This window comes from Myxocyprinus asiaticus, chromosome 16 (genome assembly GCF_019703515.2).
Source record: "Myxocyprinus asiaticus isolate MX2 ecotype Aquarium Trade chromosome 16, UBuf_Myxa_2, whole genome shotgun sequence".
NCBI lineage: Eukaryota > Metazoa > Chordata > Actinopteri > Cypriniformes > Catostomidae > Myxocyprinus > Myxocyprinus asiaticus.
Genome location: NC_059359.1, coordinates 22,855,744 through 22,871,000, shown reverse-complemented (window position 1 = coordinate 22,871,000; position 15,257 = coordinate 22,855,744).

Genomic DNA, 15,257 nt, shown 5'->3' with positions numbered 1-15,257 from the left:
GGTTTATTTTGGCTAATATTTACGCACCTTACGCTGATGATCAGGGCTTTTTATAGATCTTGAAGGGATGCTGCAAGCCGCTGACACCCCTCATGATATAATATTGGGAGGAGACTTTAATCTATTGATGGACTCAGTCCTTGATCATAGTGAAGCAAAAGTGTGTAAGCCCCCTACATTGATGCTTCATAGGATGTGTAAAAATCTTGGTCTTACAGATATTTGGATACTTTTTAACCCATCTGGTAGGGACTATAAATTTTTTTCATCAGTCCATAAGATTTATTCAAGAATATATATATATTTTAATATCTAAGTCCCTCATTTCATCTGTTGTTGATTGCTTAATTGTAAACATCTTAGTCTCAGATCACGCCCTGGTGAGTTTAGAGATGTTGCCACAAATGTTAAAGGCTGAAATCAATGCTTATATGGAGACCAACTGGTCCTCTGTGTTCTCTGTGGGCATGGCTTGGGAAGCACTTAAGGTGGTTCTTAGGGGTCGGATCATACAGTATGCTTCATTCACCAAAAAATCCAAAGCACGAGAACTCGTGGAGTTGGAAGGGAATATTAAATGTGCCGAGGCAGACCTGAAGCACAGAATGTCATCTGATGGCCTCAGAGAATTGACCTGATTGAAATACAGATATAATACTATTTTGTCACGGAAGGTGGAGTTTTGGCTATTCAGGGCAAGACAGTCATACTTTGAGTTGGGGGACAAAGCAGGGAAGCATTTGGCTAGATATATAAAGCAGAGAGAGTCTTTTTCTACCATTCCCTCAGTGAAATCTGCTGGTAGTAATATATTTGCCTCAGCCAATGATATGAATAATGCTTTTAAAGAATTCTATCTTGATCTCTATAGTTCCACATCTTCGTCTACTGATGAAGATATTAGAAACTTTGTGGAACCATTAGAACTCCCTAAACTGATGACTGAGCAAAATAATGATCTTGATTCTGAGATAAACTTGGAGGAGCTTGGCAAGGTAATTAAGGCCTTGCCAACAGGCAAGTCTCCGGGGCCAAATGGCTTTGCCGCTGAATTTTTTAGATCTTATGCTACAAAACTGGCTCCACTTTAGTTAGAAGTTTAACCGGAATCATTAAAGAATGGAAAGCTTCTGCCAACCATGACACAAGCCCGGATCAGTCTGATTCTTAAAAAGGACAAAGATCCAAGCGAGTGTAACTGTCCAATTTCCCTGATTTCCCAGCTAGACGTAAAAATATTGTTAAAAATTCTGGCTAACTGATTAAGTAAAGCTATGACATCTCTTATACATATAGATCAGGTGGGGTTTATTCAGGGCCGCAGCTCTTCTGATAACATTAGGCATTTCATCAATATCATGTGGTCAGTGGCGAATGATCAGACTCCTGTCGCTGCCATCTCACTTGACGCCGAAAAGGTGTTTGATATGGTAGAATGGGATTATCTTTTTAAGATTTTGGAAATATACAGGTTCGGGAATACTTTTATTGGTTGAATTAAGTTACTTTATAGACACCCGGTAGCGGCGGTACAAACAAATGGATTAAATTCAGATTATTTTACTTTGGATAGGGGAACCCGGCAGGGTTGCCCTCTTTCCCCATTACTGTTCTGTCTTGCCCTGGAACCATTAGCAGCTGCAATAAGAAGGGAAGATGATTTTCCAGGGGTGGTGGTGGGAGGTATGGCGCATAAGCTTTTGCTTTATGCTGATGATATTTTATTATTCGTCTCCGACCCCATTAGATCTATGCCTTGCCTCCACAGAATTATTCACTCCTTTTCCAAGTTCTCAATTGGTCTAAATCCGAAGATTTGGCTCTGACAGCGTACTGCCCAGTAACGGCTTTTCAGCCGGGCGCCTTCCAGTGGCCCAAACAGTGCATTAAGTATTTGGGCATTTTATTCCCAGGAAATTTGTCTGATTTAGTTAGTTAATTTTGACCCCTTAATAAAAAGGTTTTCAAGCTATGTTGGCAGACGGGCTTCATTACATTTATCTATGATTGGGAAGGTTAATGTTATTAAAATGAATTGTATTCCAAAATTTAACTACCTGCTACAATCTCTCCCTGTAGATGTCCCCCTCACTTATTTCAAGCAATTTGATAGCTTAGCGAAGTCCTTCATTTGGAATGGTAAGCGTCCTACATTACATTTCAATAAGTTACATAGGCCAATTAACAAAGGTGGGCTAGGTCTACCCAAATTATTTTTATTATTATGCATTCGGTCTCAGACATTTGGCCCATTGGTCGCTTCCACCTGAGAGAACCCCTCCCTGGTTTTGTATTGAACAGGTATTTATTTTGTATTTAACAGATATTCATTTAAAAATCTTCATTTGAGTTCAGCAGAAGAAAGAAAGTAATACACATCTGGCATGGCATGAGGGTGAGTATATGATGAGGGAATTTTTATTTTTGGGTGAACTCTCCCTTTAAGGAGGAATATTAGGAGAAACATCGTAGACAATGTTGGTACTTAAATGAAACAGAAATACAAAACTGTAATAATTCTCTTGAGCTCTAAAAGAGCGACATCTGAGCAATAAAGCATTTTTCCTGGAGCGTGTGTGTGTATGTGTGCTGGTAGTTTTTATGTTCTATATGGGCCATATGCAACATGAACTAGCCTCCATGAGCCTCCACAACAAATAAACAATCTGGACAGTTTCCACAGCATCTGGCTGCACTTTTTTCATTAGTGTAAATGTGTATGTTTTTGTGCGTGAATTTGTTTGTCAGTGGGGTCTCGCTGACTTCATACGGACAGTGGGGCTTTGTGAATTTGTGAATCATAATTCTAATGATGGGAGTCTTTCCACCGGAACAAACGACAGAGGAACAAAAAGAAAAAAACGCAGACGCCCTTTCTTCTATTCCTGCTATTCATACTAGCACACACACACACACACACACACACAAACAAGAGCAGGCTCATCTTTTTATAGTTAGACTATGTAATTGACTATGAAAAACAACTCAGTGAACATTTCAGGATAGACACAGTTTTTGGTACCATTTTATTATATTTCTTCAAACAAATCAGTTGTAAAATCATTTAGGAATTGTTAGCTAAGGTGTGGTGGTCTTTTAGCATAAATCAAAGCTCTAAATAATCCAGACACTAACTCAACTGAGACTGTCAGGACCAGTGGGTCGGTAATTTTAAATCTCTTTGATAGTACTGTACTGTATGTCTACAAGTGTGCTTGTATGGAAGAGTGATAGAGCTGTTCTAGGATACTCTTTTTGACAAATTAATTAAACATTTATTGCATCACCTTCATTGCTTATGCATATATATGCCAGGCCAAATAGCGGGACCATTTACCCATACTTATATCACATCTAGGTCAGGTTAACACCATAGCATGAGAATATTTTTAACTGGAACTACTGACATATTTGTGTTTGTGTATATTAATTTGTGTTTGTATATACATGTACAGTATGTGTGTGTTTGTGTATTGGGGTGAAGGTTGGCCTAAATAATTTAATTTAATCTCATTTATATGGCATTGTAAAACACATGCAGGTTTCTTAATAAACATAACTAAGTTTACACTGAACATAATTTACTCACCTTCCTGTTGTTCAAACCCATATGACCATCTTTTTTGCATTGAACACAAAAGGAGATTTTTAGAAAAAAATCTCAGCTCTGTAGGTCCTTACATAGCAAGTGAATAAGTACCAAAACCTTAGAAGAATGTTAGCCTCAGTCACCATTCACTTTCATTGGATACTATTTCTTTACAATAAAGGTGAATGGTGACTGAGGCTAACATTCTGCCTAAGTCCATGTCCACACATATTTTTTTTGTTCAAACGCATTGAGTTTACTATGTATATGCCTCTCACCCACAACGGAATGAACTTTTACTTCACTGAAAATAGAGACTATTGAAAAACACTCTCCGTAACCACATACTTAGGAAAACAATGATGTTAGAAAATTGCAAACAGAGTTTTCTAATGAAAACGGATTAGAGTGGACATGGTCTAACATCTCCAAGCCATTTGGAACAACACGAGGGTGAGAAAATTATGACAGAACTTTCATTTTGTGTGAACTATCCTTTTAATTTAGATGTTACCACATGAAGCAAATTTTTTTGGTTTGCCTGACAAACATTTTGTACAGTGTAGCCTGGATCAATTATCTTTGTGTTTTCTTCTGTAAACCTGCACAGTGTGAGGGTAGAAAGTGAAATATTTCGAGGTAGATGCAGATCTCTCAGTGGTTTTCTCACAGACAAGTAGTGGAATACATATCCCCTTACTGACACTCTTACAAATGCACGTCACTAGAAACACAGTCCCTTGTTACACAAGCCACCACTGGAAACAGGATGCTGCCTTATCAGACACATGCACTCAGTGAGCGAACACATTCAACAACACAACAAATTTAGAAGTCAGGATCCAAACCCTGTCAGTGCGCACGTTACAGTGTGTGTGTAATTGTGTTCTCAAATGTGTTTTTTTCACAGAGTGAATCAGCAGAGAGGAAAAAAAGTGAAGGAAACAGTTACGGTTGAGCACACACGTAAATGTTAACACACTCACAAATATAGATATACGCTCACACATGCTCACACTTGCACACAAAAATAGCTCTGTCAGCATAAACAACACATTTCATTCATAAAAAGCAGCTCAGTCTCCACCCATACATGGTCTGTCATCACCGAGACATGTGACCGTGAACCACACATAACAGAGAGAGACAGAAAGAGAGAAAGCTACACCCTGAAACAGAAAGGAGCGGGCAAACTGAGAATAAACGAAGGAAAGAGAAACAGAGAGAGAAAATGAGAGAAGAGAGATGAGGATGTTAACGGCTCTTTCGTCATTACTGGTTCCAGTTCCTTGGTTGGTGAAAGTAGGAAACACCACAAACGTCAGGTGGACAAGAGTTCACTTTCCATTATGTGCAACCCACCACCTAACACACACTCACACACACACACACACACACACACACACACACACACACACACACACACACACACACACACACACACACACACGTTGGTGCGGCTATCCTTATGAGGACTCTCCATAGACATAATGATTTGTATTCTGTACGAACTATAGATTCTTTCCCCTAACCATACCCCTAAACATAACCCTCATAAACTTTCTGCATTTTTACATTTTCAAAAAAATATAGTTTAATATGTTTTTTTAAGCGATTTGATTTATGGGGGACACTAGAAATGTCCTTATAAACCACATTTATAGCATAATACCCTTGTAATTACCAGTTTGTAACCTCAACATTTTTTTCTCATAAACCACACAGTTGTTTCACACAAATACACACAGACAATTACAGAATGACAGCTGCATCCATGATAGGCTGCACATCACAAAAGATAGGAAGCAGCCTGCGTTCTTGTATGTGTGTGTGTAAATGTTTGCGTTTTGTGTCAGAGAGAGTATTGTTTCTTTGGTCTATATTCAGACCAAAGTTTATTTCTGATGGGGAACTGAGGACATTTGTACTTGCACATCAGTTTCCCTATATATAAATTTCACCTAATGTCTAAAAAAGTGACAAGCCATGAGAGGCTGTGTTACAGTGATTTTACCATGTGTATGGGGTATTTGAGTATCTAAAACCTGTTTACCTGTAGTAAAAACACTGAAGTGCACAGCCTAGAGTAGCTAATTGCTTGTTAAAATTAGTAATATAGTCCATTATCCTAACTGTAGGATGTTCTGCTTGGACCAAACTGCACAGTCATAGCACAGTCATAGGTGTGCTTTTATTGGAATTTTACAATGGCTTATAAAATGCTCATTCCAATCACAATTTAGAATTTAGAGTGGAAGAACTGACTGTTTTGGAGAGTTTAGAGTTGCTATCTCTTTCTGTTTTTTGCAATGCAAAATATAGGTCTGATTCTTTTATTATTCCATTAAATGGATAATTGTGTTTAGGGTATTTCTATTGACTAGCACTGTCGTACACAACTCCGCAGACTGTGTCTGTCTGCGTTTGAGTGAGGCTAATCTATTTCAGTTCCATTCTAACTTGTGACAGAGACTGAAAATGCGTAGGTAAACTGCAGGTGCATAGGTGTGTCACCAGAAACTCATGACCAGTTACTTCCCTTTTTAACAGGTACAAAGACACTGGTCACATGGGGGTGGGGGAGGTCGGTCAGGCGGTCAGGCGGTCAACCAGACTGATGTATGTGACATCCATAAAAGGACACTCAAATGGCAGTAGAATAAGCACACATACTGTACATGAGCACACACAAGAAAATAATGTATCTATTTGTCGTCAACATCTAATCTCAGCATCAGACGGCACACTCACAGACTGCCCACAGTCCTTTCACTGAGCCGGTTTGCATGCACGATCTTACACCGATTATGCTTAAATGGATAGTTCACCCAAAATGGAAAATTCTCTTATGATTTACTCACCCTCATGCAATCCCAGATATGTATGACATTCTTTCTTCAGCTGAACACAAACAAAGATTTTTAGATTATACTCTAACCCTAACCCTAAGTCCATACAATGCAGGTGAATGGTGGCCAGAACTTTGAAGGTCCAAAAAGCATATAAAGGCAGCATAAAAGTAATCCATATGACTCCAGGGGTTAAATCTATATCTTTTGTAGCGATATGATAGGTGTGGGTGAGAAACAGACCAATATTTAAGTCCTTTTTACTACTTTTCCTCCCTGCCCAGTAGGTGGCGATATGCACGAAGAATGCAAATAGTCAAAGACAAAAGACAAAGAATGTGAAAGTAAAAGTGGAGATTTATAGCAAAAAGGGACTTAAATATTGATCTGTTTCTCACCCACACCTATCATATCGCTTCTGAAGATATGGATTTAACCACTGGAGTCATGGATTACTTTTATGCTGCCTTTATATGCTTTTTTGATTTCACAGTTCTGGCCAGTATTCACTTGCATCTTTGTTTGTGTTCAGCAGAAGAAAGTACATCTGGGATGGCATGAGGGTGAGTAAATTATGAGCAAATTTTCATTTTTGGGTGAACTATCCCTTTAATAAGCCGACAATGTGTAAGGTCAAGAAAAAATCTTAAACGTCTTTATTTTTTTGGGGTATGGTCATAAACAGTTTAAGCAAAACCTGATCAGCGCACAAAGATTTTTGCCCACTACTCTGATTTTGCGTTGCATGTAAACACATTTTGTGTTGTGCGCATGCCTGTAGTTCATGTTTCTACGTCAAAAGCAGAGAATAATGCATATATTCCACGCTATACGCGGACCATGATTTCAAATCTCATGTAAATGTGGTTTTGTTGCGTTGTTGGATGTTTTGAATAGGCATAGTTTTATAGTTATCAGCATATTGGTGTGCATGTACTGTAAACACACTGATGCATAATGCACAGAAGGCCAGAGCTTGCTGAAATCATTAAATCTAATATGATTGGCTGGCTTTATGCTGCATCCGGGAGTAGGGGCACATTTTCCTGGAAACAAAGTCTTGTTAACAAGGTACTGAGTTGATTTGATACAATTTTTAAGGAAGAACAAAACAGTTTTGGTTACTTTGCATTTCAATCAGACAGTCTCTTTCTGTCTAAGTGGGTGGTTCTTTGTCAAAATAAACTGCAATGAGAACAGACTTTATGCTGCAAGTCAAAAGTATGATATCTACTCTTGCCAACTACTAAATTAAGCAATATCATAATTTCAACCGTAGGCACGAGGCCACAGGTAATCTAATTTGATCACATTTTTGAACTCATCTTTGAAGTGCATTGATCAAAACCCAATGTACACTTGCTTGTACATTGGTTCGGTGGTGAACGACTCAGTTGATGACTAAACAAATCAATGAATTTCTCACTCATAACTTAAAATTGGTCACTGACTGAATCAGAGAATGAAATCAAAATGAATAATGAATCAAAATCCCCACCACTATTTGGAAAGCCACAAACACAGAGAAGCAGAATGATACAAATAGTGAAGCGTCCCAGTGCTGTTAACTGTATATTAGCACTCTTGGTAAGACTCTCGTCTAATTAGATACGAGGAACGGAACTAACTAAATTTTATTTATTTTTGAATTCACTTTACTTTTGTGAAATTCCTAACATATATTTGTAAATCTAATTCTTTTTATTTGTGAATTCATTTCATTTTTGTGAAACTCCTTACATCTATTTGTGGATCTTATACATTTTTTTGTGAACCAACTTCCTATTTCTGAATCTCTTTCAATTTGTATGTTAATATGCAACAATTCCACCTCAATATTATAACTAGTCAGGGAGACATCCATGATGCAAGGGGGTGGTGCAGCATAGGGGTTGAAGGTTTGGTTTGGCAAACAGAAGGTTGTAGGTTCAAACCCTGCAAGGTCCATGAGCTTTTATCACCATGGGGCAAGGCACTCCAGCAAATTATTTCAGCAGGACTGTGCTTATAATAAGTGTACTATAAATTTATTTGGATTAAAGTGTCTGCTAAATGACTACTTAACAACTACACCAGTTGTCAGTCAGTGCCCCTTATAATAGTATAATAATACAATAACTTTGTAAATACCTTTACAATAACTTAAAACTCAAAAAAGCTGAAACTGGAAAAAAGTAATTATGCATGTATGCAAAAAAAAGGTTAAAAATTAGAATCATGACACATTTAATCAGAAATATGCAACACTTTGTAAACAAGGCCATGCTATTGCATAATCACTTTTCCGTAATTAGCTGTTTCTCTAACAGCCCTTGTGTTTTAACAACATACACACATATGCATGCACGCAAGTCTTCACACAAACACACAGAGCGGTGTTTTGGCCAGCCGTGCGTAGGAGACCATTGCGTGTTTGCAGCAGAACCAGGCTGTTGAAGGCTTGAGTTGTCATGGCAATGACAGTTTGATTCACCATGGCGACTAATGAGAAGAGAAAGGGAGAGACAGACATGAGCAAGTGCGATTACATCATAGGAAGAGAGAGAGAGAGAGAGAAAGCATCAGCACCCAACAGATTCATGAAACCTGCCAATGCAACAGTGAAAAAAACTGTAAAAATCAAGATGATTCAAATGGTGTGAAAACAGGGAGAAAATCAAAACAGAAAGAAATTGCTTGATTGTTTATATTCTTTTATTCTTAGTAGAAATCAGCAGTGCACAGAAAATACTTTCTCTTGTCCCAGCTTAAAATGCAGTCAACTTTTAAAGGACAGTTCACCCAGAAATTTACTCTCATTTACTCACTTTCATGCCATCCCAGACTACTTTCTTTTTTCTGCAGAACACAAATGAAGATTTTTAGAAGAATATTTTAGCTCTGTAGGTCCATACAATGCAAGTGAATGGTGAGCAGACCTTTTATGCTCCAAAAATCACATAAACGCAGCATAAAAGTAATCCATAGGACTCCAGTTGTTAAATCTATGTCTTCTAAAGCAATGCAATCACTTTGGATGAGAAACAGATAAATATTGCAACCCTTTTTTTTTTTACAATAAATCTCTTCTTTATAGTACAATATTGACTTAAATATTGATCTGTTTCTCACCCACACCTTTAACATTGATTCTGAAGACATTTATTTAACAACTGGAGTCTTGTGGATTACTTTTATGCTCACTTCATGTGATTTTTAGAGCTTGAAAGATCTGGTCACCATTCACTTGAATCTTCTAAAAATCTTTATTTGAGTTCAGCAGAAGAAATTGATGAGAGAATTAAAAATTTTGGGTGAGCTATCCTTTTAAGTAAGCCATTAGTAGATTGATGTCCCTGAAAAGTGTAAATACTGTGGCTCTGTGCTACTATCAAAATGTTATTACTTGAGCATCCCGACACAGCAACATTGGCTTTACCAATGGCATAATTTGGGGGAGGGTGTCTTGGTTACTGTCGTAACCTCCGTTCCCTGATGGAGGGAACGAGACGTTGTGTCGATGTAGTGACACTGGGGGGTCGCTCCTGGGAGTCCCAAACACCTCTGATCTTTGAGAAAAGGCCAATGAGAATTGGCGAGTGGAATTTGCATGCCACTCCCCCGGACATACGGGTATAAAAGGAGCTGGCTCGCAACCACTCATTCAGGTTTTGTGCTGAGGAGCCGAGACAGGGTCCCGGACATTCCAGCAGATAGTACAGCATTGTGTCAAGAGGGACACAACGTCTCATTCCCTCCATCAGGGAATGGAGGTTACGACAGTAACCAAGACATTCCCCTTCTGTCACTCACTCGACGTTGTGTCGATGTAGTGACACTAGGGGTCCCTATGCCAAAATGCCACAACAGCTGAACTGTGTTACGTAAACTGCCAGGTGCAAGCAAGCTGCTGCGTGCGTAATAGCAGTTGCATCAGTCTGCACGTAGCCTCCCCCAACGCCCCAAAAGACATCATGTAGTTCCCCACACCCCTGAGGGGGTGAAGCAGCGTAACTAGCATGGGAGCAGGCTGCGCCAGCCGTGGCCTTTTCTCTCTATGTTTTCTCACCACAGAGTATTAGATTCGGCTGGGGCCATCTAACGCTATAATTCACTCCGGGGAAGGTGTTCTATTCCTTTCCTATTCTTTCAGGGGGAAAAGACCCCGCAGAGACCACATCCTGCCCGACGGGGAGGTAACATGTAGCAATACATCATGTGGGCTCACCAGCCACACATGGAAGAGGCGCGGTGGTAGTTCCTGCCTCGAAGGGGAGGAGGTCTACAAACACAGCGACCAGGGGCAGAGAGAGCTCTGCCCAAGGGAGACACGTGTCTGCTGACAGGGATACCATACCACGGCACCTGTGGAGCACCTATCCCAGTACAGGGCATGTTAGCACACGTACTGGGTCCGGCTGCGAATTCCTCCACTGAATTCGAAAGCCACAGGACTAGGGAGGAAGGACATCCAGGGTTCACGGGTTCGTGATCTCGCATGGGAGAAGAGCGCACGTCTTCACCTCACGGAGGGGAAAGGCGCTATATGCAAGCGATACACCTGGCCAGCTGTTCCGTATTCCCAAACTTACCTGTTCGTACCTGACAAAACACAGGACGAAACCGGCTCAACCCGGGGATTGTAAAATCTCGCAAAGGTATTGGGTGTTGCCCAGCCCCCTGCTCTGCAGATGTCTGCTAGAGAGGTACCATTGGCCAGTGCCCACGAGGATGCCACACTCCTTGTAGAGTGTGCTTGTATTCCCAAAGGGGAGGGCACGGCCTGGGCCTGGTATGCCAGAGCGTTGGCATCCACGATCCAGTGGGCAAGCCTCTGTTTGGAGACAGCGTTCAATTTCCGCTGTTCGCCGAAGCAGACAAAGAGCTGCTCAGAGCACCTAAAGCTCTGTGTGTGATCCAAGTAGATGTGCAAAACACGCACCGGACACAGCAACAACAGGCTGGGTCTGCCTCCTCCCGGGGCAGCGCTTGCAGGCTCACCACCTGATCCCTGAAGGGGGTCGTGGGAACCTTGGGCACATAGCCCGTTTGGGGTCTCAGGATCACGTGAGAGTCTACTGGACCGAACTCCATGCAAGTATCGCTGACAGAGAACGCCTGCAGGTCCCCAACCCTCTTGATGGAGGTGAGCACAGTCAGGAGGACCATCTTCAAGGAGAGGGCTTTCAGCTCAACTTAATCTAGAGGCTCAAACAGGGCTCTCCGAAGGCCCAGGAGGACCATGGAGAGATCCCATGAGGGGAAGAGGCATGGCCTAGGAGGATTCAGCCTCCGGGCGACTCTGAGGAACCTGATGATCAGGTCGTGCTTCCCTAGGGACTTACCCTCCACTGCATCGTGGTGTGCCGCTATGGCGGCCAAATACACCTTGAAGGTGGAGGGGGACAGCCGCCCCTCCAGCCTCTCTTGCAGGAAGGAAAGCACTGACCCGACTGTGCATCTCTGGACAACTCCCGACTCGTGAACAAACGCCACTTCAGGGCATAAAGCTGCCTCAAAGAGGGAGCCCTGGCCTGAGTGATCGTGTCTACCACTGCCGGTGGCAGGCCACTTAGGTCTTCCGCATCCCATCCAAGGGCCGACCAGACCAACACGTGCTTGCCCCGGATCATTGGCAATAGCCTCCGCAGGGTGAGTAGTACAGCCAGCAACTCGAGGCAGTTGATGTGCCCGTTGCACATGACGCACCTGGACACTTGCTGTAAGGGGACTCCTGCCACAGAAACGCAAGGTCTGTTCAAGGGCTCAACAAGTGCCGGCAGACCGGCGTGATAGCCACGCGATGTGTGCCGCAGCGCCATACCCATATTGGGACTCTAGTCTGAAGCCAGTGCTGAAGCGGTCTCATATGCATCAACCCGAGCGACGTGACCGCCGCCGAGGATGCTATATGCCACAAGAGCCTCTGAAAGTGTTTCAGTGGAACCGCTGTCCTCCGCCTGAATGACTTCAGGCAGTTCAGCACTGACTGCACATGCTCGCTTGTGAGGCGTGCTATCATTGAGACTGAGTCTAACTCCATGCTGAGAAAAGAGATGCTCTGAACCGGGGAGAGCTTTCTCTTTTCCCAGTTGACCTGAAGCCCTAGACGGCTGAGGTGTGTGAGCACCAGGTCCCTGTGTGCACACAGCAACTCTCGAGAGTGTGCTAGAATCAGCCAGTCATCGAGGTAGTTGAGTATGCAGATGCCCACTTCCCTTAACGGGGCAAGAGCTGCCTCTGCAACCTTCGTGAAGACGCCGAGGGGACAGGCACAGGCTAAAGGGAAGGATCTTGTACTGATACGCCTGGCTGTCAAAAGCAAACCTTAGGAAGGGTCTGTGTCAAGGTAAAACCGAGACGTGAAAGTACGCATCCTTCAGGTCTACCACCATGAACCAATCTTGACGCCGGACCCAAGGCAAAATGCGCTTCTGCGTCAGCATCTTGAACGGGAATCTGTGTAAGGCCCGGTTCAGAACTCGCAGGTCCAAGATTGGCCGCAACCCACCGCCTTTCTTTGGCACGATGAAGTAAGGGCTGTAGAACCCTTTCCTCATCTCGGCTGGAGGGACAGGCTCTATCGCGCCCTTGCACAGAAGGGTTGCGATCTCCGCACACAGGGTGGCAGCATTCTCGCCCTGCACCAAGGTGAAGCGGACGCCACTGAACTGGGGCGGGTGCCTGGTGAACTGAATCACGTAGCCGAGTCGGATGGTCCTGGCCAGCCACTGCGAGGGGTTGGAAAGCGTTAGCCATGCGTCCAAGCTCCGGGCGACGGGCACTAAGGTGACAATTGCGTCTGATGTACCTGGGGGTGGGGCCTCGCAGTGGGAGAGAGCAGGAAACGCCATGTTGAGGAGCCTCACTTCGTCCCGAGGTGGCTGCGCTGAGGGGAACCTCAAAGCACTTACCTTGCTCCGCATACCCGGCATAGGGCGATTCAGCGACTGAGGAGAAGAACCTTTTGGGCCATCCTCGAGACTTGTCACAACCGGCTGGCCAGAGGTATGGGTGTGGTGTGGCCGGGCATGCGAAGGCGGGGGGGCTGCGTTCATGGGGCCCTGGCTGCGAATGTTTGGTGTCCGGTTGGCAAGATGACAGTGGTCGTAAACACTGGCTGTGTGACCCAAGGAGTGAGGAAACTGCTCTTTTTTTTAAAATGTGGGTACCACAGCCCGTTCGGGGTTCGGGGTTGTGGCCGTGAGCGGCGCCCTGATCCCAGGAACCAATCATCTAGCCACAAGGGCTCAGGGAAGTGTGGAGGGTTCCAGTCCAACCCGACACTCGTGGCGACCCGGGCAAGCATGGTGGTCAGCTCTGCGTCGGACTCAGACTGGGCGGGCAGACCCGAAGGTGGCAGGTGGAGGCGAGCTGGTCTCATCTCGGAACTCAACGGGGGCAAATGAGCGTGCTGGGGAACGGGAGTCCGCGGAGATTTACCTGGCGAGACCGCTCCCATTTGAATCCCCAAATTGCCTCCAGCGCCAGCCGGGCCGGTCTCGTACCCATAGGTAGAAGGCCCAGCATGGGGGGCGGCTGGAGTGGCTTTCCCCCGGAGGAAGGAAAGCCGCGACCGCAACGTTGCCATGGTCATGTTCTCGCAATGAGAACATGAACCATCCACGAACGCTGCCTCAGTGTGATCGCGGCCCAGACACGTGCGGCAGTGCCCGTGGCCATCAGAGGCGGAGAGATAAAGACCGCATCCAGGAATCACACAAAGACGGAAAGGCATCTTTAAAAAGACGTTCACGTCAATGTGTTGCTCTAATAGAGAAAATATACTCTTTGCAGAAATATATACTCTTTTTAGCGCTGTCGAAGCACCCAGGGGCGTACTCTGCACTAATCGTGCAGAAGGAGAGAAAGCCGCTGGAATGCGCCGTATATCCAACAGCATAAGCTGCTTCGAGGTGAATGGACTGGCAGTGGAATTCAGCTCACTGACACACAACCGCTCGGCTCCGAAGAAAAAATCTGAATGAGTGGTTGCGAGCCAGCTCCTTTTATACCCGTATGTCCGGGGGAGTGGCATGCAAATTCCACTCGCCAATTCTCATTGGCCTTTTCTCAAAGATCAGAGGTGTTTGGGGCTCCCAAGTGCAACCCCCAGTGTCACTACATCTACACAATGTCGAGTGAGAGACAGAAGGGGAACTGTCTGTTTTCTGACCAATGGAAAACAGAGGGAGTGTTTGGGAAACCTTTTTTTTTTTTTTAAACCAACGGCACAGAAATTGCATAGCATTAATTAAACGTTCCTGAGAATTCAAGTGAAAGAACTACAGTAAGTTCTGACATTATCTCCTTTTTTGGACCCATACTTATGAAGTAGTAAATCAAAACCTGCCAGCACCCGCATTTGGCCATTGAAAACATACACTTTATCCATCTATCACCAACAATGACCTGATAAACAGGTCTTCCAAACACAATAATTATACCTACACAAGATTTCCTTGTGTGAGTCATTTAAAGTTCAAACTCATGTACCAACATCCTTATATATGTATCTTTTTGTGTAAACGTACATCAGAATCATAGAGGCCAATGGGTGGATTCAGTTAATTTCTTTCCTAAGTGACTGTAACTGGATCTCACATAGTACTTATTTGTGTTTATATGTGCCATTGTGATTATATCATCTACTTGTTGTGTGCTAATGGACACTCACTGTTATCCAACTAAATATCAAACATCCTTAGTGATCCTGTTTGGTTAAAGCTGAAGTGTGTAATTTTTTTGAAGTGTTAAACTTCTTGTATCCAGTGTTGTATAAAGTATCCATTTGTCATACTTGAGTAAAAGTAAAGATACCTTCATGGAAATTGACTCAA